General features: G+C 37.3%; 1 protein-coding gene and 1 pseudogene across 1 annotated transcript in view; one reads left to right on the top strand and one right to left on the bottom strand.

Annotated features, from left to right (window-relative positions):
• The window catches only part of FOXP2 (forkhead box P2), a 579,029-nt gene that overhangs the window by 227,105 nt on the left and 326,497 nt on the right, over window positions 1–25,427 (top strand). The gene's annotated exons all lie outside the window — the stretch shown is intronic.
• On the bottom strand, window positions 9,075–9,637 carry LOC129151395 (cysteine and glycine-rich protein 2-like; annotated as a pseudogene).

Raw genomic sequence — 25,427 nt, 5'->3', positions numbered from 1 at the left:
TTTATTGCTGCTTCAATTTCACTTGTAGTAATCTGTCATTTCAGATTCTCTGAGTCTTCCTTAATCAGTTTTAGGAGATTATATATTTCTAGGAGTGTATCTGTTTATTCCAGATTGTCCAATGTGTCTTCATATATTTGTTTGTAATTCTTACTCAATATTTTTAAAAGTGTTATGATACATTAGAAATGTTATAATAATATCATAAGACATCCTCTAGGTTAGAAGTTGCCTTCTTTTATATCCCTTTCTTAATCCTGATATATGTGTACTTTTATGTATATGTTTCAAAAGTAAAATTTACACCAGCAATAAGATACATGAATCAACTTTTTATTGCCACGTATTAGATTCATTATTCCATTTTATAAGGGATACTTGCTTATATGTCATCATTAATTTTCACTTAAAGTATTTCGTTAGAAGTTTTTAACTCAAGTCTTTTCTTTTAAGAGGAATTTTGATTTAAAGTTGACTTTTAACCAACAGAATTATGCACAGTTGCATTAGCCATAGTACTTAATATATTTTTGAAGCTTGTTTTCCCCTTCAATTTCATAGCAGTTTCATTGTAATAATGGTTGTGTTGAATTTCATGAAATTTGTTTCTCATAACAAATTTGTTTGAGAAAATTTTATTTGAGAAAACAAAAAATTACATTTCTCTTATGGATATATTGACAATTTTAGTTAATGTTTCTATCCTGGCAAGGTATACCTTTATTTTAATCACTGACCAGTTACCGCACTTGGAAACCATGCTGTTGATGAAGTAGAGGTCTTGCTAGTGCAGGCCAGCAAGTATCTCTTTGTTATGTGGCATACCTTTCACCTTGGCCAGCTGGCCGGCAAATGTGCACAGCTGGTGACAAGGAGAACTCGGGGAGACTGTGTAGATGGATTGGTGCAAATTTATCACCATAGCTAGGAAAATAACCCCAAGCAATTGCCTCTCTAATGTACAACACATGGTTGTTTATATCCAATTGAATTGTAGGTATATAGTTTGTCATTACTCTTACTTACAGAAAAATCTCACTTTTCTATAAATACTTTCCTGCTTTAGAGTTTATTGGATTAAAATTTCCTAACTATATTTTACAAATATTTTACTTTTTTCATATAATCTAATTCTCTTACAAGTATAATTCCATTGTTACTTGGGACATTTTGGAATTGCAACAGTTTTACTTCGTTTTTAAGGCCATGGACAAAAATCACATGAGCACTGATTATTTTGATGAAAATAAAACAGTCTGTAAAAAATATTAAATGAAGCACATAATCTTTGGCTAGTGCCATCCAGACAACCTTCCTCTGCATTTATTAGTATGATTTAGGTAAAATAGTAAACTTAGTATTGTCTTGTTATTTGGAAGTCTGTGTGCCCTCACCAGCACAAATTAAGTTAACCCATTCACTACTTCCAAAAAGAACACTTAAGGTTGAGTAGCTTTCAAACTTAGTTTATTTTGCATATACTTAGCATATGCTAATTACTCCCAACCAATCATGCTATATCATGTAATTAATAAGAGCATAGCTAGGATTCACCTTTAATTTTTTTTATCCGCAGGCTTTCATACAAAACAGAATTATGTGTATTTAAAATTGCAACTTTAAAAAACCTAATCTAACTTTTAAAAGCACTATATATATTATTTGGTCACCTTAGACATTTCATAAGAGACAACCTTAGCATAATTGTGTGAATTCCATTTTTTAAAGAGTGGAGTTAATTTTATAGAGCAAAATTTTATTATTTTAGCTTAATTAATCCGCATATATCAAAACCTTAGTATTATAACCAGTAGATTATGGAATGTACACTGTAAATTCCTGTTAGACTCAAAACGGCTCTTTTAAACCTATTCAGACTTCTCATTCTAATACAAAGTGTAAAATATAAATGTTAAAACTGAGTACTGCTCCTGATAACCAGGAAGTCTGAGAGCCATGGCATATATAATTATCTGGCTTTACAGAAAGTAAAGCTCCGCGGTTTTCATTGTATAATTTTTTACATTGAAATGACTTCATTGTTTAAAGAAGATTAATCTTTTTAGATCTCTAAAAGACCATTTTCATACAGCTAGGGTCTGACAATAGCCCTTTACAGAGATTTTGTTTTTTCAATCTAATTTTTACAATAAGCTTAGTACGATTGATAGCAACCATCGTGTAGATTTATTTTTTAATGTACTTTCAAAGTTTCCTATAGAAAGTACTTAGTACTTCCCATACCTGATTTTTTAAAAAATACCACAAATTCTATATTTACATTCTGTGGTTATTTGATGTGCCATAAAAAAATGAGAGAATGGGGGAGAGGGGGAGAGAGAGAGAGATTGATTTAATTCTTCAGGATTGTTTTATTATTATTGTTTTGTTGTTGTTCGTGGTGGTGGGGTGATGTGGAAAATGAGGAGTGTTTCCCACAATTCCTATTTTTTTGAGTTTTAGGGATTTCCCAATCATCAATATGAATTTTGTCAGAGTGCAGATACATTGACAATACAATATTTTAAAAATCTAATTACTTTCACCTGTTTAAATAAGGGAAATCCATGCTGAAAAATGTGTGTGAGCTGCCATAGAAGTAGTTGAACTTCTGCTCAAGGAGGACTTTCCAGGCATCTATTTTCATCCCTTGAGGTGTTTATGTCCTTTTAGAATCTGTATGGATTTGGTCTATAGCCACAGATTTGTGACTAAATGACTGTGATAGGAGATACTAAGCAATAATAAGGCTTGGTAATAGCTGTTTGAGGTTTATTTCAAAAGGTTTTTGTCTAATCTCATTAGAATATCTATAGATACAAATATGTTGTTTCTCAGTTGTGTGCTATAAACAGAGTAAATGATAGCTAATCATAAATGTACTAAAAAGGCACATTTTCCATTGTTTTTATTTTACAATGCATCATTAGTTCACCTAAACCTGAAAATATGAATTTCTTTTATTTTTCTGTTTGTTTTTTGTTTTATTTTTCTTTTAACTAAAAACCGTGCATATAGATAAATAGATATAGATATAAATATAGATATAGTTAGATTTAAAGAGAAGATGAATTTCACTGGTTTTAAAAAAATCAAAACAAAGAGAATAATTCCCCTAATAATTTTGCAACACATCTGAATTAGCCAGTTATTTGGGAAGGTGAATGGAATGTGTAAGATAAAATTCCGCAGCATCAATAGTTACACATTTCAGCTGACAGAGTTTTAAGCTGTCACATACTTACTTTCTTTTCCTGGCAACAATTATTTCATCATTAAATGAAGATAATGGTAATTTTGTTTTGTCTTAGATGCCATTTATAAGATATGTTATACATATTATTACCTCTCATTCTTATTAGATTATTTTTAGTAAAATTAGATTTTAGTTGATTCTGGGGAATTATACTACTGCCTTTAAAGCATTATTAGCATTTTGTTAAGATTGGTTATTAAGGAATTCAAATGACCAGGTCTGTTATTAAAATAGGGCAACAAATTCCACTTGACTATTTTGATTTTTCTCTCTCTTTCAATATGTAGAGAATGCACTTTGTGCACAGGCTAAATTACAATATATGTGTATGCTTGTGTGTGTGTGTCTTCCATATCATATCTAAACAAACAGTTTTAGGTGATAGGATTACAAGTGTGATTCAGAAGTTTTAAACTCAAATGCTTTTGAAAGTCAAGCAAATCACACAAATGAATAGAATATGCTATTGCCAATAAATTAGGAAGTGATGAAAACAGACAGATTATAGGCCTATTCTAAAAGGTATTGAACTTTAATTGTTTTTAAATATCCTATACTAGTGGTCCGTTGCATGAAATTCATGCACATTAAAAGGGGATTAATTAGAGGAAATATTTTAATATTGCTATTTGCCCTTTCTCTCTAATAGAAGTGTCAGAGATTAAAGAACATTAGTAAAATGTATATGAAAACCTTCCTCCTGTCAGAGTCTGGGGCACGCCCCGGGACCCAGAGTCAAGTCCCCGCCCACCTGCAGTGCCTCAAAATCATGAAAGACCCACACACAGCCAACCCCATCCCCATTGGGCGAAATTCAGACCCTGCAAGCCCCACCTTTGTCAAACCCCGCTGGGCAGGGGGTGCAGCCTCAGATACTCTGCCCCGGCCCAGTGCCATGCAGCCTCAGGTCTCTGCTGATTGCTTGTTAAGGCTTGTTCCGGAACTCAGCCTCCACTGTGCATGAAGCCATCTTGTGTTATGGAAACCCCACCTCTGCTGTGGGCACCACCATCTTTGTGATGGCGTGACGGTCAGTTTGCATATTCCCTCTTTATTAGATAGCATGTTGTCATTATTAAGGCAAACCCTTCAGAGGACTCAATTTGCTCTTCAGCACACCTGTGTGAGACTTCTAAAAATCCTAGCTTTAAAAAGGGGACATATGTAATATTTTCAACAATAAAGATTTATAAAACAATAAATAAATTGATTAAATAAATAAACACAAAATATACTCAGCCAGATTGTGGTGGCCCCTTCAATCCGATGCCTTTGCTTCCAGGAACATATCAGCATGGGTCAGTATAAGTATTAGCAAGTTACTGAATATCCCAAGCTTATTAATAGAGCTATTAACTAGAAAACATATAGAATCTTAAAATTAGTGCTTTAGAACACATACAGTTACATCTCCGCATCATCATAGGTCTTGACATTGTTGAAATCTGCCTGTCTACTATTCTCTGATCTTCACTGATGCACTAACAATACTTTGCAATTCCATTACTCTACATCCAGCATTTCCCTTCAAAAATTGTGGAATACCTGAAAACAAGTATATCTCTAAGAAGGATGACTAAATACAATTGTTATTTATATAAATATGCACATTATGTATGTAAAATTTTATATAGATCTAGTGAAAATTAAATTTCTGTGGTTTGGCGGTCGGTGTACATTGCAAAATATCTGTTGTTTTATTTTTTTTTTTTAATTAAGCATCACACTGAAATTAGTGAAATAGACACATTGTTTCAGCCTAAGGGCAAATACTATTCCAGTTTTTATAACTGTTAATAAAACAGCTGTCTGATTTTGAAATTTAAAAAGGCATGCTAATTATTTTCTTTAATTTTTAATTATTATTTTATTTATTTTTTTTGTTTTTTTAAATATATATATTTTATTGATTCCTTACAGAGAGGAAGGGAGAAGGAGAGAGAGTCAGAAACATAGATGAGAGAGAAACATCCATCAGCTGCCTCCTGCACACCCCGCACTGGGGATGTGCCCGCAACCAAGGTACATGCCCTTGACCGGAATCGAACCTGCGACTCTTGAGTCCGAAGGCCGATGCTCTATCCACTGAGCCACACCGGCTAGGGCTTAATTATTATTTTAATTGCAATGATAAACTCACTAGTCTGAAGTGACTTATGAAACCTAATTTATTTAAAGTATAAATTTCTCTTTCTTCTATTTTGTTCGATCTCTCTATCTTCCCCAACCCAGTCCCCAAACCCCCCCAGCTCTAACTAACAGCTGTCAGCCTGTTCTCTATCTATGTCTGTATTTTGTTTGTTAGTTCATTCTGTTCATTAGATTCCACATATGAATGAAATCATATGGTATTTGTCTTTCTCTGACTGGCTTATTTTACTTAACATAATACTCTCCAGATCCATCCATGCTGTGGAAACGGTTAAGATTCTCTTCCTTTTTATAGCTTGAATAGTATTCCATTGTGTATCACAGATTTTATCTACTCATCTACTGATGAACACTTGGGCTGCTTCCCAATTTTGCCTATTGTAAATAATGCTGCAATGAACAGAGGGGTGCATATATTCTTTTGAATCACTGTTTCGGGATCTTAACATAAATTCCTAGAAATGGGATCTCTGGGTCAAAAGGCAGTTCCATTTTTAAATTTTTGAGGAAAATCCATACTGTTTTCCATAGTGGCTGCACCAGTCTGCATTCCCACCATCAGTGCATGAGGGTTCTCTTTTCTCCACATCCTTGCCCACTTTTGTTGTTGGTTGATTTATTGATCATAGCCATTCTGGCAGGTCTGAGGTGATATCTCAAGGTGGTTTTAATTTGCATTTCTCTGATGATTAGTGGCATTGAGCATCTTTCCATAATGTCTGTTGGTAATCTGTATGTACTGTTTGGAGAAGTGTCTATTCAGATCCTTTGCTCATTTTTTAATTGAATTGTTTGATTTTTGGTGTTAAATTGTATAAGTTCTTTATAAATTTTAGATATTAACCCTTCATCAGATGTATTGGTGAATATATTATCCCATTCAGTGTGTTTTCATTGTGTTGATGGTTTCCTTTGCATGAAAATACTTTTTAGTTTGATGTAGTCTCTTTTTTCTTCTTTGATTCCCTTGCCTGAGGTGATATATTGGGGGAAAAATTGCTATGAGAAATGTCTGAGATTTTACTGCCTATGTTTTCTCCTAGGATTTATATGGTTTCAAGTTTAACATTTAAATCTTTAATCCATTTTGAGTTTATTCTTGTGTATGGTGTACGAAGGTGGTCTAATTTTTTTTGGGGGGCACATATCTGTCCACTTATTGAATAGACTATCTTTACCCATTATATGCTTTGCCTCCTTTGTCAAATATTAATTTATTATAAAGGCATGGGTTTACTTCTGGTCTCTCTATTCTGTTCCATTTATCTATATGTCTGTTTTTATGCCACTACCATGTTGTTTTGAATACAATGGCCGTGTAGTATAATTTGATATAAGGTAGCCTGATTTCTCCAACTTGGTGTTTCTTTCTGAAGATTGCTGTTGCTATTTTAGGTCTTTTTTGGTTCCATGTAAAATTTTGGAATATTGCCTGGCCGCTGTGGCTCAGTGGTTGATCGTCGACCTGTGAATCAGGAAGTCATGGTTCGATTCCAGGTCGGGGCACATGCCCAGGTTGTGGGCTGGATCCCCAGTATGGGGCTGTGCAGGAGGCAGCCAATCAATGATTCTCTCTCATCACTGATGTTTTTATCTCTCTAACTCTCTCCCTTCCTCTCTGAAATAAATAAAATTATATTTAAAAAATTTTTTGGAATATTTTGTTCTAGGTCTGTGGAGCACCACATCAGTTTCTTGATAAGAATTGCATTGAATCTATAGATTGTTTTGGGTAGCATGGACATTTTAATGATGCTAATTCTTCCTATCCATGAACACAGTATATGTGGAGAGCAGCTACAGTGTTTGGACAGGTTCAAGCCTCTGTCTAATGAGAGGGCATGGTCCTCTCATGGCCACGGGGAAATCCCAGCCTGGAGAGCAAAGCCCTCCCAGCACAATTATAGCCAACAGCTATAGTTGTAAGCTTGAACCTATGGTCCGAACACGTGGTCCCACGTGTCAGAGTGATGTGGGCTTGATAGAGTTCAGGTGCATGTAATTGAGTGGGATCGAAACCCACGAGAACGTTGTAACCATGCCCTTACTTTGCCTCGCGGAATCTGGCTATAAAATAAGGAGACGGCTTACAGGCTGTAGCACTGCCTCTCCTTTAGAGAGGTCAGTGTCCCACCCAGACCCAGCTTTTTTCTCTTGTCTGTCTTTTTTCAATCCTTCACCGCCCCTTCTCAGGCTCACCGAACCTGGCTGAGCTGGCTCGGCACAAGTATATGCTTCCACTTATTTGTATCTTTTTCAATATCTTATAATTTTTTTGAATATAGCTCATTTACATTTTTGGTTAAATTTATTCCTAGGTATTTTATTTGTTTGAAGCAACTATGAATGGGATTGTTTTCTTAGTTTCCCTCTCTGATAGCTCATTATCTACATATATATAAGGCTAATATGCTAAGTGTCTGACCGTCTGACCAGTTGCTATGATGCACACTGACCACCAGGGGGCAGATGCTCAATGCATGAGCTGCTGAGCTGCAGTGACTTGGCAGTGGCTGTTCTTGGGTGATGCACCCCAAAACCAGAGAGGAGGGAACTATGCAATTCCACCTTAGGCCATGGGTTATGTTGTTGCTGGGGCACTGTTGGCCCCGAATCTAGTTTATTGCACACTTGCATTTGCGTTCACACGCACCCTGTATGACAGCAACTTTGCAGAGTGCCCTCTCGCACTCCAGGACCCCTCGGGGAATGTTGAAGAACCGGTTTCAGCCCGATCCCCGCAGGCCAGGCCAAGGGACTCCTACCTGCCGGAGGGACCCCACTCACTCTGCAGATGCGCTTTGAGCCATGGCGACACCCCAGGTGCTGCCCGCGAGGGAGGGACCGTGGGAGGTTGGCTCCAGAGTGTGTCTGGCCTGTCTTGCCCAGTCCCTCCCTGCTGGCCACCTTCTAATTAATTTCCTTTCAATGTGCTGAACCCGTGAACCTGGTCACTAGTTGGTGTACAAAAATGACATAGATTTCTGAATAACAATTTTGTATCTAGCTATTTTGCTAAATTTATTTATTAGATCTAGTAGTTTTCTGGTGGAGTCTTTAGGGTTTTTTCTTTTTTCTTTTATTTTTCGAAATGAAGTTCTATTTAAAATGTAAAAGAAATAGTTTTTGAATATGCTGATGAATAAAGCAAAAGAATGCAGTGTCCTCTTCCTACTAGTCAGCCAGCCTACCCAAGTATAGGGCAACATACAGTACATAGTACTGGTAGAATTTCACTGTAGTTTAGTGCTAGATTATTTGTGCCTAGATTATGTAGAGACTTGAGGCCCAGTGCAGGAAATTCATGCATGGGTGGGGTCCCTAGACCTGGCCAGCAATCAGGGCCAATCAGGTTCCCTGCCTCCCCATCTCCCCAACTCCTCCTTCCCTCGCCGCCCACACGCTGCCCACCCCTGGTTCCCCATCCCAGCCTGGGGCCCGGCCCCAATGGGGCGATCGGGACCTGCCAGCCAGGGGGAGGGACCGGGAGGTTGACCAGGAGGCCCCATTGGTGATTGGGGCCTGCGGGCTGGTGGCAGCTCCTGCGTTGAGCATCTGCCCCCTGGTGGTCAGTGGCCGTCATAGCGACTGGTCATTCTAGTTGTTCCATCATAATGGTTGCTTAGGCTTTTATATAGATTCTCAGTGTGATATCTCAGTTCTAGGTTTACACCTTTACTGAGCCATAGCCAAATCCCTGGGGCCCATAGTTCTTTGCACAGCATCCTTTAAAATATATTTCACCTTATTTCTCAGTCAGAGTTATTGATTCGAGATTCTTTCCACACTTGGCACACTGGAAACAGTTTTTGTGCCAGAGATTTCCTGCCCCAATTATGTTCATAGCAGCATGCATGGAATCCCCACATCTGGAACTCTTCTCAGAACCTCTGTATTTTTGAGTCAATTCAGATGTGCTTGGATTTGTTGTAGGCCTGGGAGTTTAAACACTCTCTGGCTTGATGCCCAGCCTCTGGCCCTGGTCCATGTGGTGCGTGCCAGCTCTCTGGCTGTAACCAGAGTATTTTGGCCCATACTTCTTTCCATAGCGGGATATGCAGTAGAATTCTTCATCATGAATTGCCACTGTTGTGTTATTTAATTTTTCCCTGCAAACCATGCACAAAAAGGGGCAGTGGTGGAAGCTTCTCCCATCACACTTCACCTCTTCCACATCAGACAGGGTCCTCCCCAGACCCCACACTTGTTTCCACCGCCCCAGACAGGCATTGAGTCAGAGGCAGGACCAAGCACCACAGGCAGGGCTAGTGAAGTACAGTTGGAGGGAGCAGGTGGGAACTCTGGGATCATCTGCGAATAATGACAGTTTTACTTCCTCCTTCCCAATTTGGATGCCTTTTATTTCTTCTTCTTGTCTGATTGCTGTGGCTAGGACTTCCAATCCTATGTTGAATAAGAGCAGTGAAAGTGGATGTCCCTGTCTTGTGCTTGATCTTAAGGGAAATGCTTTTAGTTTTTGCCCATTGAGTATGATGTTGGCTGTGGGTTTGTCATATATGGCCTTCATTACATTGAGATACATTCCCTTTATTCCCACTTTATTGAGAGATCCTTACCATAAATGGGTGTGGATTTTATCAAATATCTTTTCTGCATTTATTGATACGAGCATTTGGTTTTTATCTTTCATTTTGTTTATGTGATGTATCATGTTTATTGATTTGTGGATATTGTTTCAACCTTGCATCCCCAGAATAAATCCCACTTGATCATGGCGTATGATCTTTTAATACATTGCTAGATCTGGTTTGCTAGTATTTTATTGAGGGTTTTAGTATCTATGATCATCAGGGATACTGGCCTATAATTTAGTTTCTTTGTAGTGTCTTTATCTGGTTTGAGAATTAGAATAATGCTGGCCCAGTAAAATGAGCTTGGAAGTATTCTCTTCTCTTAAATTTGTTAGCTATAGCTTACAGATGGGTGCTATTTCTTCTTTCATTGTATTGTAAAATTCACCTGTGAATCCATCCAGTCCAACACTTTAGTTTGCTGAGAGGTGTTGATTACTGCTTCATTTTTACTAGCTGCAATCTGTCTATTCAGATTATCTGGTTCTTTCTGATTCAGTTTTGGAATATTTATGTTTCTTGGAATTTATCCATTTTTTCCAGATTGTACAAATTGTTGGCAAATAGTTGTTCATAATATAGTCTACCATTCCTTTGTATTTCTTTGATGTCAGTTTTATTTCTCCTTTTTCATTTCCGATTTTATTGATTTGGGTCCTCTCTCTTTTTTTCTTCTTGATACATTGGTTAAATATTTATCAATTTTGTTTATCTTTAAAAAACAACAACAAAAAAAAACAGCTGTTCATTTCATTGATCTTTGTATTGTTTTTTTGAGACTGTATTTTGTTTATTTATGCTCTATCTTTATTATTTCCTTCCTTCTACCCACTTTGGGCTTTCTTTTTTTTTTTTTAATATATTTTATTGATTTTTTACAGAGAGGAAGGGAGAGGGACAGAGGGTCAGAAACATCGATGAGAGAGAAACATTGACCAGCTGCCTCCTGCACACCTCCTACTGGGGATGTGCCTGCAACCAAGGTACATGCTCTTGACCCGAATTGAACCTGGGACCCTTCAGTCCACAGGCCGATGCTCTATCCACTGAGCCAAACTGGTTAAGGCTGGGCTTTCTTTATTTTATTTTTGAAGTTCCTTTAAGTGTAAAGTTAGATTTTTTAGTTGAGATTTTTCTTGTTATTGTTGGTTGATTTTTTTTCTCAGATAGTTCTATAATGCTATGAATTTCCCTCTTATAAAGCTATGAAGGATTGCTTTCACCATGTCCCATAGGTTTTGGGTTGTTGTGCTTTCATTTTCATGTGTTTCAAAGTATGTTTGGATTCTTCTCTGATGTCATTGGTAACCCATTCATTGTTTAGTAACTTGTTATTTAGCCTCCAAGGTTTTGTTGTACTTTTCAATGTTCCTCTTATAATTGATTTCTAGTTTCATACCATTATGGTCAGAGGAGATTCTTCTTTTTAAATTTTTTTTTAAAACTCTCTTTATTGTTGAAAGTATTATAGATGTCCCTATTTTTTCCCCATTGACCCCCTTCCTTCCCTTTCTCATCCCCTCCTCAGGCCTTCAACCCACTATTGTTTGTATCCATGGGTTATGAATATAGGCATATAAGTTCTTTGGTTGATCTCTTCTCTCCCCCCACCCTTCCCTCTAAGGATCCTGCATCTGTTACAAGCCTCCATGTCTCTGCATCTATTTTGTCCATTTATTTTGTTCATTAGATTCCACATGTAAGTGAGACCATATGATACTTATCCTTCTCTGGCTTACTTATTTCACTTAGCATAATACTCTCCAGGTCCCTCCATGCTGTCTCAAAGGGTAAGTGAACCTTCTTCTTTTTTTTACAGGTGCAAGTATTCCATTGTGTAAATGTACCATAGTTTTTTGTGTTATTGTTTTTTATCCACTCATCTCCTGTTGGGTACTTGGGCTGTTTCCAGATCTTAACTATTGTAAATAGTGCTGCTATGAACAATCCCTTCTGACCTGAAATGTTTCTGTTGAGAAATCAGCTGACAGTTTTTTGGGAGCTCCCCTGTAGGAAACTAACTACCATTCTCTTGCAGCTTTTAAGATTCTCTCTTTGTCTTTAAACTTTCCCATACTAATTATGATGTGATTTGGCATGGGCCTCTTTGAGTCCATCTTGTTTGAGACTCTCTGTACTTCCTAGACATGTGTATGTCTTTTTCCTTTACCAGGCTAGTGAATTATTTTGTTATTAATTCTTCAAATAGGTTCTTGATTCCTTGCTCTCTCTCTTTTCCTTCTGGTACCCCTAGATGTAGATGTTGTTACACTTCATGTTGTCCCAAATTTCCCTTAAGTTATCATTTTTTAAATTCTTTTTTCTTTTTGCTGCTTTACTGGGAATCTTTTCTACCTTTTCTTCCAAATCACTGATTTGATCCTCTGCTTCATCTAATCTACTGTTTATTCCTTCCAGTGTTTTCTTCATTTCAGATATTGTATTCTTCATTTCTGCCTGATTCTTTCTTTTGGTTTCTATGTCCTTCTTCATGCTGTTGTGCATCCATAGAACCACTCCTTTGAATTCTGTATCTGATAAATTACTTGCCTCCATTTCATTTAGCTTTTTACCTAGAGATGTCTGCTGTTCTTTCATTTGGGGCTTTTTTTTTTATAATTGTCTTCTCATTTTGGATGCATCTTTGTGTTTTTTTCTATGTAAGACATAAATCTGCTATGACTGTCATTCTTCGTGGCCTTATATAGTAGGTGTCCTGTGGGGTCCAGTGGTGCAGTTTCCTTGATCACTTGAACTGCATGCTCCAATAATGTTCTTTGTGTGGGTTATGTGGGCCCTTCTGTTGTGAGTTTTGAATGTAATTGGGTCATTGGCTTGTGGGATGTGCCCTTAGGCTGGCTGACTCTGAGGCTCAACCCTGACCATGAGGTGTGAGCTGCTGTGGAGGTGCTGACCACATGAAGCAAAATTTGCCTCATTGAGGTTTAGTATCTGCCAAGATTTCTCTTTGAAGATGCCAGTTGTGAAGCTTATTGGATCCTGCTCTGATGTTGTCTGACGCTGGCCACTGGGTGCGTTGGTTCTGGACCTCCTGGGAGTCACTCTGGTGCAGGCCACATAGGACGTGGCCTGTGACTGGCCCTTGGCAACCTGTTTGGAGCAGTCTCTATGTGACCTCCTCTTTAAGTTCTTGTTTATAAGACTTCTCTTCAGCTAATCTTCACTTGGTTAGCCATGATGATTGTTCTATAATTTAGCTATAATTCCAGTTTGGTCCTGGTAGGAAGTGAGTGTAGCTTCCATCTACTTCACTGCTATCTTTACTCTCCTCATGGATATACTTTTAAAAGCACAGTATAACTTTCTAATTGAACTAAATTATATACATTGGATAGTGCTTCGTGGCGTATAGACTTTGATAACAAAATCGGGTACAACATGGAGAACACAAACCGGTAACCCTACTTTGAAATACAATATATATGACTTTATTTTTGAAACTAAACAAATTGCTCCATACTTAAAATCCATTATTTAAATGAGAGTGCCATTTTGAGAATATAGATACTTTTAGATAGTTTCTAATCACTGTGAAGAATAGCATCACAATTTTAATAGCTAATATGCAGGCCCAGTTTTGAAGTCCATTCTTATGATAGTGAGAGCCTCAGCCATGGCTCTTAACTTGAAGAAGGACAGAAGAGTGAGTATAAAATTCCCTCTATAGTTTTAAGAAAACTTTAGTCTCTAAGGTTATTCATAAGGAGTGCTGAGCAGACTTGTCAGCAGGTCTAACTTGGTGGCTAGTGTACAGGAACATACGTAGCATCAACAGTTGTCTTGGTAGCACTGTGCCAAAGTAAATTACGTACCGATAAACAGAACTTCGATGTGTGGCTTACTACACTGCTCTAATAAATGTTTCAGTTATCTATTGCTGTGTAACAAACCATCCAGAAACTTAGTAGCTTAAAATCACAGCAATCATTTATTTTGCTTACACAGTACAGTTTTGGCAGGGCTCATCTGGAAAGCTGGTCTCTACTCTGGGTAGCTTTAGTAGGGGCCGCTAGATTGAACATGTAGGATCAAGCCACTTAAGATAGTTCACTCCAAGGCTGGCAAGTTGGTTCTGGCTGCTGGCTTGGAATTCAGCCAGGGCTGTCAGCTGAGTGCTTTAGTTCCTTTTAATGTGGGTTGCTTGGGCTTCCTCACAGCTTGACAACAAGTGGAAACTACAAAGCTATAACCTAGCCTCAGAAGTGCAAGAACATTACTTCTGTCATATTCTATTTGTCTAGCAAGTCAATAAAGCCAACCTATTTTTAAGAGGAGGGGAACTCGATTTTATGTCCAAAGGGAGAGGTCGCCAAAAATGTTACCATCTTTAACCGACCAGAGCAGAGGATGGGTGTGTAGGGAATTGTGGCATTGGTGCTCCTTGCCCAGGTGGAGGGGTTATTCATATGCCAACAATCTTGCACGTTGCACCTGAAGCAGATTGCCTGATTATAAATGACACCACATCTACTACCAACCTCTAACATATAGGTGGCATGTACCATGGCCAGGCAATATACTAAATGCTTTATAAACATTTTTAAATAGCATTCTTATAACAGTTCTTTTATGTAGATGGTAATATTGTCTGAGGCACAGAGAGGTTAATTTACGTGTACATGATTCATAGCTAGTTGGTGGTAAATCTGAGGCTCAAATACTGACTGTCTCATGCCACAGTTCATACTCTTAAGCAGTACATAGTATAATCGCATATGAGATCACTACTCCTTTGACAAGCAGGCAATCAAAATACTACTTAATCTGCTACAGTGAAGAGGCTCCTATGAAATGAATTAATTGAATACAGCAGTCTAATAACTAAGTTTCTTTTTTTTAAATCACCTTGTAAAATCATTAGAGGCCTGGAATTGCCATAGACATGAAGTTCTGTGTTGAGAGAGGGTGAAACTAACACGTAGAAACCCAATGCTGCAAAAGATGTCCCAGAAAGCAAGAGTTGGAGTAGCGGGTGGGGGTGCTGATGTTGGTCAGCAGCCAAGTCACTGAGAAGTGATAAGGTTAAAGTCAGAAGAGCATTAACAAGAGTCGGGTCTGAAAGCTGAAACAGAAAAATAAACCATTTACTCCCAAACCTCTCCAACACTTGCTGTTAATCTAACAGGGGTGAGGTGGTAGCTCATTGTAGTTTTGATTTGCATTACCCTAATAGTTAGTGAAGTCCCTCATTCCGTGCTGATGGCAATGTAAACTAGCACAGCCACTATGGAAAAGAGTATGGTAGTTCCTCAAAAAGTTAGGAATAGAGTTACAACATGACCCAGCAATCCTTCTTCTGGGTATCTACGTGAAAAACTCAAAAACATTTATTTGCAAAGATATATGCACCTCTATGTTCATTGCAGCATTATTCACAGTGGCCAAGACATGGAGACAACCATGTTCTTTGATATAAGATTGGATAAAAAAAAGATGTGGTACATATATACAATGGAATACTACTCAGCCATAAGACGAGATGAAATACTGCCATGGATGGGCCTTGAGAACATTATGCTATCTTAAATAAGTAAGAAAAAGTTAAGAACCATATAATTTCAGTCATATGTGGGATATAAAACTGAAACTGATAGACATAAACAATAATAGTATAGTGGTTACCAGAGGGAAGAGGGTGGAGACTAGTAAAGGAAAAAGGAGGGCAAATATTTGGTGACTGAAGATGATTTGACTTCGGGTGGTGGGCACACAGTGCAATAGACAGATCAAGTATTATAGAAATGAAACCTACATGATCTTATTAACCAATGTCACCCCAATAAATTTAATAAAAGGAAAGAAAAATAAACCAAAGAATGATTAGTGATGTGAGAATTTCTGATCTCTTGACTTTGTAAACTTTAACTGTTCTTCTTTTCTAAATTCCTGACTCTTGTAAAGCAGACTGCTAACCTGATGCTTACCTGGTCTGTGGATCTACAGTTGTTAGGTCCCTCAATACTTCAGTTTGCCTATAGACTGAATATTTCTGCAGCACTGGAAGCTGAAACTGTTTCTACCAACATCTTCTTGCTTTCCCCGCTCTGCTCAGAGTAAGCTGGGCTGGTTTGGGCACTGCTAAAAAAAAGGACACAGAGGCATTAATAAGTGGCCTGATGCTTCATGTAGTATCTCTATCCATAATGATTGCCGTAATGGCCAAAAAATACCAACCAATTATTTTATTAGTAACTTATTATATACAAAACTCACCAGAATAGAGTTTTTACCCTTATGATTCTAATATATAGAAATTTTATATCCTTTTGTTTAAACCCCATCAACTGATTTCCAAGGCATTGTACAAAGCATTAAATTTTATTGTATTTATTACATATTTATTTTATAACACTGTTAGTTGCTTCTATTCTATATGTATATACTATTCATTAATTGTTTTTACATTTGTCCAAAAGTCATATTCAAGAAGTTACATTTCTATGCTCATTTATATTAAAAATGCAAAAGTGTGTCCAAATGGAAAATATTTTGGCTTGAGAGTGTTAGTTTATTACAAATAAAAATACATGCTGTGAATAAAGAGTTTAATGCTCATATTAAACACAACTACACTAATTTTATTAACGATATTGAGTTGTACTTGTTCAAAATTCAAAATATTGGAAAAGAATGGAATTGTCTTTTGTGTTGTTGCTGCTTTGTGCTTTAGAGATTTGATTAAGTTTTGTGTCTCTTATCATTTTTCTACTTTCAACTTTTCTTTATTACCTTATACTGACCCTTCAGATGTATCCTCATTAGGTGTACTTGTACGGTTCATTAAGGGGTCCTTAGACAGATAGAGATCACAGGGGTATGCAATGTCCAATCCTTTCCTGAAGTGAAGGAGCCGTGCCCCAATGGCTTTCGGGGCATTCACTTGTCATGCTGTTGGCTTTTGGCCAACAGAGATGAACAAATTAGCAGAGTGTACCTGTGTTGGCCCTGTTCCTGGTCTCGTAATGTAATTGATGTCTGGTGGCTTCATTATGGATCATTAGCATATCAACGTGGTGTCTGAGCCTGGCAAAGTGCTGCTTGTTGTCAGGCCTTAGCAATTTACCGTAACATATAAAGCCAGAAGTCCTGGGCCTTCCAACTGGACTCAGCAAAATCAAGATAGTAGCACAGAAGGCCCAAATTCAGTAACTTAGAGTTCCTTTGTGTTTGAAACAGTTAATAACAAGTTTGGATTTTTGTTAGACTATTTTTCTATAACACAAAAGTCATGTTTTGTAAATAACAGTTCTCTATGTGGTTCTTTAAATATTTTAAGTTCCTTTACATTCACTAATTTCATTTTCATAGCTGTATGTCTAATTAATGTACATATTTGTTGGTACCTATGAACAATGGTAATTTTGTCTTAACTGTAACAGATTTTTAAGCCAAAGCAATTACATATTTGGAGATGGTTTTGATTTTAGTTAAATGATTTACTCTGAATTAACTGTCTCACATTGCTTGAGAAGAATTGTAGGTTATCTTTATAGTCAATCTGAAATACAAGCTTGAAATTTTCTATTCTAGAGTTGTTCTTATAAAGTGTTATTAGATGATCAGTTGTTTAAGATGCAAAACAAGAGTGTTTTAAAAACACATATTCCTTATTCACTTAATACTTCTAATTTAAGGTAGTTAATACAAAGGTAATATTGTAAACATTTACTACCATAAATAATAATAAAAAGAAATAAGAATTTTTAAAAAAGCAATAAGGATTACTTTAGGAAGTAAAATAAATATATTCAGATAAACTGTATTTGTTATAAGGGACATATGTTTTTAGAAGTGGAAAATTAAACCCCAACACAACCTGAGGACAAATGCCAACCATGACAGAGTGGCTTGTGACAACAAACAAACAACTCCGAAGGGAACGCTCTTTCAATCATTACCCTGCTTCCTTGGAAAAACATAAAGCTGGCAACCCAGTGCTGTTCCCAGCTTTCTTTTCTTCTTCTTCTTTCTGTTTTGTCTGTTTGTTTGTTTGTTTGTTTTAGAAAATTATGTTATTGAATTTACAATGCTGGTATGTGCTAGTCAAAGTCTATATACTCTTTCCTTGGTACGCATTTTAGTTTTAGGCAACAATTAAGTCAGTGTTAAAACTTTCTTTTCATTTGACATTTCACAGTCTTCAACAGAATAATCTAGAAAAAATAGTTATTCATAGTCTACAGTACTTTTGTATACAAGGTCAATTTTGATGACAAAAACACTGTTAATATTTTCAGAACAAACAATTTATAAATTTAAGGCAATAGATTATTTATTCAAAATTAATATGTTACACAAAGTTCTGATAAAATAGAAGTATTAAGACAGTCTCCTGGAGTTTCTTGTAATATTATTTAATTTGTTGATTTGTTGACATATTTTTAGGTTCCATAAAGTAAGATTTCATTATGTTTTCCTCAAGTATTTAAAACTAGAGGCCCAATGCATGAAATTCATGCAAGGGGCTCAGCCCTCGCGGTCGCGGTGTCTTGCCTCGGCCCGCGCAGCCCCGGCTTCGTCCAGAAGGTCCTCTGAAAGGATGTCCGGAAGGACATCCAGAAGGTTGTTCGGCTGTCTGGTCTAATTAGCATATTTTGCTTTTATTATTATAGATAATGTGTGATTTAAAGCAATGACCATTTTCAAAGTATTCATTGTTTGTGTTCCTTAAGTGAATCAAGAAAATGCATTAATACTTTTGTATTCACAATGGGCAAAATGGTCAGCTTAGAGTCTGTGAAGGACCCAAAGCATATGATAAGGTTTGTGTTTTGAAGATGCTTGTGATTTAATAGGAAGGGGAAAGGCATACATAGTGCTTCTATTAAGTGAAATTAAGGGATTCCAGTGGTCTCTCTTGGGACTCGTTTACTACTTTGACTTTGTGTACTTTTTATCTCTCCTACTACACTGTGATTTCTTGGTTGTTGTTTGTTTATTTTGTGTGTGTGTGTGTGTGTGTGTGTGTGTGTGTGTGTGTGTGTGTTTAACTTTCCAAATACTGTTTACTTCACTAAAACCTGGAGACAAGGAAAAGGTATGTGACTGGCTGGGACCCAAGCCTAGGAGTGCACATTGGCAACCGCGACATTCAAGGCCAGGGTGCTGAGGACCAGCAGCCCCGTCACTACTGCTCCCACCAGAGGTGCCATCCAGCTGCCCAGGGAACCAAGGTGGATGAAGGTCTCCAAGAAAAAGGCCTTATAGATGCTGAGGCACATCAGCAGGAGGAGAGCTGGCTGGAAATTGTGGTGCAGGTCAGAGCGTGATATCATCCGCACCTGGGCAGATGCGAGGACGCAATGGACCAGACTGATGTTGGAATCAATGTTCATCTGGATGTATTTCCAGTCAAATTCAATGCCCTGAGCTCCAGCCAAGAGGGGGATGCAATGGGACATTATGAGCTCCAAGGTGGTGTTTCATCCTTATTTGTAATTTCCGCCAGCACCTGAGGACATTCATCAGGCTGTGAGTGGCCAATACATAGCTTTCGGATGAACAGTATATAAAACAATAATAATAAGAAATTATATAGCTTACCTGTCAAATTCATGGAACTGACAAGTGATATGGAAGTTCACTGGGATTGGCTTGCTCAGGAGGGTTTCCACAGAGGAGGGAGTAGCTGAGTGAAAATATGAAAAAGGAAATGTGAAAAGGAAGACATTTCAGGTGAGTGGAAGAGCAGGGAAAGCAGTTGTAAGGTGGAAATGCAGAAAGGCTATATTCTATACTACAGTGCAGTGATTTTCAAGCTGTGTGCTGCAAAAATTAAAGATGCATTACCGGACTATTTAACCAGGGGCACTACCTTTTTCCCTTAGACTGTCAAATTAAAAAATGACAACTACAAACACAATAGCCATCCAATGTGAAAAAAATCAAAATTAAATTTATTTTGTATCAAGTCAGCAAAAAATATAATTTTTGTGTGCTGCATAATTTCAGTAATTAGTTTATGTGTGCCATGAGATAAAAAAAAATTGAAAATTGCTGCTTTAATGGGTACCTTTTTTTTCCCCCTGGAATGGTATGATTTTTGTAGAAAAATATTGATAAAGGTTGAGATAAATTATAGTATAGGTCTCACCCATCAGTTAAATAGAAAGTTTGTGTCAGTTTATATATTATCAATAATAAACATCAAAACAATCTTTATTTTATGATAAAGGATATTTCGTTAGTTATTTGAAACAAAATACATGCTTTCCCATAAGTAAAAGTGTCTCTCACTCCTTTTCCTTTCTTCCCTCCCATAACATATAATTCTGTGGTTTAGAGTCTGGGTTCTGGATCTAGTTTACCTGGCTTCAAATCTTCTTTCTATGAGAACTTGGTTGTTGCTTTAGTAGCTAGAATATAGGCTCCACTCATGTCCAAGAGATATAATCTGACCATGCCCGATTACTGTATAGAAGTTTCTTTTCATAGCAGTCCAGCCAGTGTAGAGGTTGTTACAGTTATGTTGCTTCCTGAAAAAATTGCCTCAAAACTTTGGGGCTTAAAAATAAGCTGTTGACTCAAGGGTCAGGAATTTGGGCAGGGCCAGTGAGGAGGCTCATCTTGCTTTACATCATGTCAGCTGGGCTGACTCCAGTGGGTCTCCAACATCCAAAATGTCCTAAGTCATATGTCTAGTGCCTTGGTGCTGGCTGAGCTGCAGTCCCTTGATTCTCCTACATGCGACCTCTCTCTCTTTTACGGTTTCTTATTGTTTGGTAGTCTGGCATGAACTTGTTGCCATGGGTGTTGGTTCCAAGAGGATGAAAACAGAGGCTGTAAGGCTTCTTAAGGCCTAGGTCTGAGAGTCACAGTGTCATTGCTGCTGCATTCTATTGGTTAAAACAAGTCCTAGAACCAGCCTGGATACAAAGGGAGGGGAAATTCCTACTGATGATAAAGATGGCAAACTTTTGTTGCAAAAAGACTTGGAGAGAGGGAGAAATTACTTGGGTCATCTTAGGTAATAATCTGTCAAAATGGATCTGCCTTAGGAGGTCTCAGGGCCCAGATTATTTTTTCATGCCTTCTCCAAAATGTGACTCCCCTCTGTGTGGTCCAAGATGATTCATTCCAGCCAAAGCAAATGAGACAAATGAAAGGGCTAGCCAGGATACAGATTCTAGTCACAAAGCCTACCTAGTTAAAAGCCTGAAAAGAAATAAAGTCTTTGGTTTTGATCACCATAAAACCACCTGAAAATTGAAGATTTTATTTCCATGAGAAAAAATTACAGAACAGATACTGGAAGAATCTCTGTGACAGTTATTTAACCTCTGTGACTCTTTGTTTCTTTATGAGATGCCAGATACTTATTAAGCTCCTAATAAGCATTAAGCTCATAATAACATTATTATTATTATTATTATTATTATTATTACTAGAGGCCCAATGCATGAAGATTCGTGCAAGAATGGGCCTTCTTTCCCCTGGCTGCCGGCTCCGGCTGGAGCCACTTTTCCACCTTCCCATGCTGCCCAGAGGCCCGGAGCGGCTGGAGCAGTGCGGAACGCCTGTGTTGTCGCCATGGCGATGACGCAAGCGTCCCACCCCACCCCCGGTTGCTCAATGCCTGCATATGCAAATTAAGCCACCATCTTTGTTGGGAGAATTTGCATACTCACTCCTGATTGGCTGGTGGGCATTGTGAAGTTATGGTCAATTTGCATCTTACTCTTTTATTGGTGTAGATTATTATTATTATTGAAGGAACTAGATTTAAGGTATTTTAATGTAACTTTGTTAATATTTAAAAGAGTGATAAATGGTGACATGACTTTGGGATTTCTAGCTATTAATAAGATATGGAATTCAAAGTGAATTGGAGAAACAAATATGGTATTAGGAAAATTGAGTCTGAGATATCTTTTTTCACCCCAAAATATTTTTTATTGATTTCAGAGAGGAAGGGAGAGGGAGAGAGAGAGAGATAAACATCAATGATGAGAAAGAATCTTTACTTGGCTGCCTCCTGCATGCCCCACACTGAGGATCGAGCCCGCAACCTGGGCATGTGTCCTGACCTCCTGGTTTATAGGTTGTGGCTCAACCACTGAGCCACACCAGACGGGCAAGTTTGAGATATCTTTAAAACATCCAACAAACATACGTGTTCAAGAGTCTGCTGAAAATATCTTGACTAAGATGAAAGGCCAGATTAGGAATAAAGAATTGCCAGATATTGGCATCTCCTCCCTAGAAGAGGAATATGTTCATCCTGGGGAGTAAATAGGAAACAGGACTAAGAGAAAGGTGAAAAGGTGATTGTTTTCTCCAATTATCCTTCAAAAGTGCATTCTAGCCCATTGTGAATTAGGGGCATATGACAATGATGATAATGAGATGAACTACTTGGCATTAGTTCAGTTGGAAATACACAGTCATATTTACTACCAGGCATACTAAGGGCATGTCTCCACAATACAACTGGGATGAGGATGTATTCTTGACCTCTAGACAGTGAGCATGATAAAGTCATGGATCCCTTGGCTTTTTTTGTAATGTGCTAGAAATTTTCTTCACATCTAGTTTTGCACCCTGTTTGAAAATTCTCCTCACTATAGACTTACTGATTAGTTTAAAAAAACAAAACAGTTCTGGCTTAAAATCACGTAAAGGCTTCGCATTGCTCTGTGGATCAGGAAGAAAGCCCCTGCTTACCTCATTGTCATCTACTTCCTTTCACACATAAGCAAGATGGACTTCTCTAATCACTGATTGTGACATGTTCCTTTTGCCCTTACCTTTGCTTAACATGCTCACATCCCTCTATCCCTTTACATGGGTATCACAAAAAATTCATTTTTACAAGTTAATTTCAAAGCTTCCCTACTCAAGATCATCTTCCCTGACCTCCCAAAGTCAGGCAGATCCTCTCGGTAGATGCTCCCATAGCATCTTTGTAGCATTCGTCATAATTATGAATAAAGTTGTGCTTGTGCAAACAATTGATAACTCTTTCCTTCACTACAAGTAAAATTTAAACTCCTCCACAGTAGAGAAAAAGTCCGTGTTAACTGCTAATGGGGCTTGGATCTCTTCAATTTCTACCTTCAGCAAGGAGCAGATTGTGGGGTGACACAAAAATAGAAGACACATAGAGTGCCATACCCCAGCTTTGCTAATGCTAACTCTTGAGTATAGAATCCAGCCTGATCTGTGGTCCAAATCAGACTTCCCACTCATTCTCTCAGGATTGGACTTATTTGCCCCCAATAAGAAGAAAGGGGGGATAACAATAGCTCTGTTCCATCTCTCATACCTAGAAGAGTGCCTCATTTAGAATAGTACTTACTGGTACAAGGAATTGCATGTTGCCTTTTGATTTTTTCTTTTTAAATGGTGACTTTTTACTTTAGATAAGGGTTTCTAACATCCCCAATTAAGTATAAAATAATTACTCCTTAAGATTTCTCCTTTATGCTACTTTCCCTGAACATAGGGAATATACAGTCACTTCAGGTTTCTTGGAGGACTTAACTACAAACAGCAAATGGGGAAACTACAGGATGTAAAATAACTCTCCTACACCCCTTCTGCTTTCTCATTTTTAAAGCTTCTTAAGCTTTTTCTAAAACCTTATATTGAAGAGCAAAGGCACAAAAACATACTAATACTGGGCATTTTTGTTTGTTTCCATAGAAGAACATTCTAGAACTAAGGAAAACTAGCTGTCAGCTCTTTAGATTATATAGGTTCCAAAAACTGTTTCAGAGACAAGGGTTTCACCTGGACCACAACAGTTTTGTGAAGGGAGCCAAGGAGCATAGCCATGAGATGGGAATTGTGAAAGTGACTGTTCACCATTTTCCTTCTTTTCTTTCACTTTTACTAGTTTTACCTTTGAGGGTGCCATGATGAACCAGATTTATGTTTAATAAGTAGCAAAATACTGGATAAGAATACTAGTCCTAGGCAGGAGTCAGTTGACAGAAGCAAGAGGAAAAAGGAGAGAAAAATTTCCAGAACATTTTGGGAATTCGAAGCCTCAGGCTATTTCTGAGAATTGTATATTAAGGACTCTTCTTATTGTAATTATTCAATAATTTTTAAAGGTCTTTAATTTTCTATACAAAAAATATGTACTTGCTGTTAAAGTATTTGAAAAATACAGAAAAGTATAAAAATGAAAATAAAAATCACACATAATCATATCCCCCATGTCTTCTTCCAAATATGGTTTTGATTTTACATTTAACATGATTCAAGTAGATTGTGCACCACTTAACCATATGAGTAAAATTATTCTGAGGAGAAATTTTCCTAGATGTCTGTAACACATTATATAAGTGTTTATTTTCACAGGTAGTTAATTTTATGCAAATTTAACCCCAAAAGTTATTTTGTGCAAAAATTATGTGATCTTCAAACATTTTATTGCAGCTTTGGACATTTGGTTTGTAAGTATTCTCTTCTCTTGAGAAGATTATATTCCATTTCCACTCTGACATACCACACAGTAAAATGCTGATACAGTTTCATTGTAAGTAGGGACTATATAGTACAAGTCAATACTAAGTTGTTAAGAATTTCCTTCTCCCAATGGTATACACATGATTGCTGTAGGAAAATGGTTGGAAATCAGATTTAACCCTTTGTTCAGTTTTTCAAATAAGAATGAGGAGATTCGGGGCAATAAGTGCATTTTTGACTACTTGTTGAACAATAAGATTTTGGCTAAGATGCAAGCACGCAAGAAAAGTTTGCAAACTTAATAGACACACAAAACACTTTTACTGGATGAATAGAAGAAGCTCATAAACTTTCTAGGTTTAATAAAATATTCACAGTAAAAAAAGTTCTTATAAATTATTATAAAGCCACCTTTTCTTAAAATAACCCTAGCATGGTTTCTTAGGTGACAGACCAGGTAAACTAATTAATTTAAAATTCATTTGTTGCCATCCTGCTGTTGAAAAACTAGATTTAAAGACTGATAGAGACAGCAACATGGAGAGAAACACACAGGAACAGAAAAATAGAGCACTATCAAAAAATACAGCATTTTGAAATTCAGATGGCTATCATCAATAAATCAACAAAGAAGCAGTGTTGGTGAGAATGTGGAGAAAAACAAGCCCTCATGCACTGTCGGTGGGAATGCAGATTGGTGCAGCCACTGTGAAAAGCCGCATGGAGTTACCTCAAAAAATTAATAATGGAACTGCCTTATGACCCAGTGATTCTAGTTCTGGGAATTTATACAAAGATACCGAAAAAATTAATTTGAGAAGAATATATGCACCCCTATGTTCTTTGCAGTATTATTTGCAATAGCCAAGATTTGGAAACAGCCCAAGCATCCATCAGTAGATGAGTGGATAAAAAAGCTGTGGTACATTTACACAATGGAATATTACTCAGCTGTAAAAGAAAAAAGGAAATCTTACTTTTTGCAATAGCAT

The sequence above is a fragment of the Eptesicus fuscus genome, chromosome 14, assembly GCF_027574615.1.
Source record: "Eptesicus fuscus isolate TK198812 chromosome 14, DD_ASM_mEF_20220401, whole genome shotgun sequence".
Lineage (NCBI taxonomy): Eukaryota > Metazoa > Chordata > Mammalia > Chiroptera > Vespertilionidae > Eptesicus > Eptesicus fuscus.
This window is presented reverse-complemented; position numbering and strand designations above follow the sequence as displayed.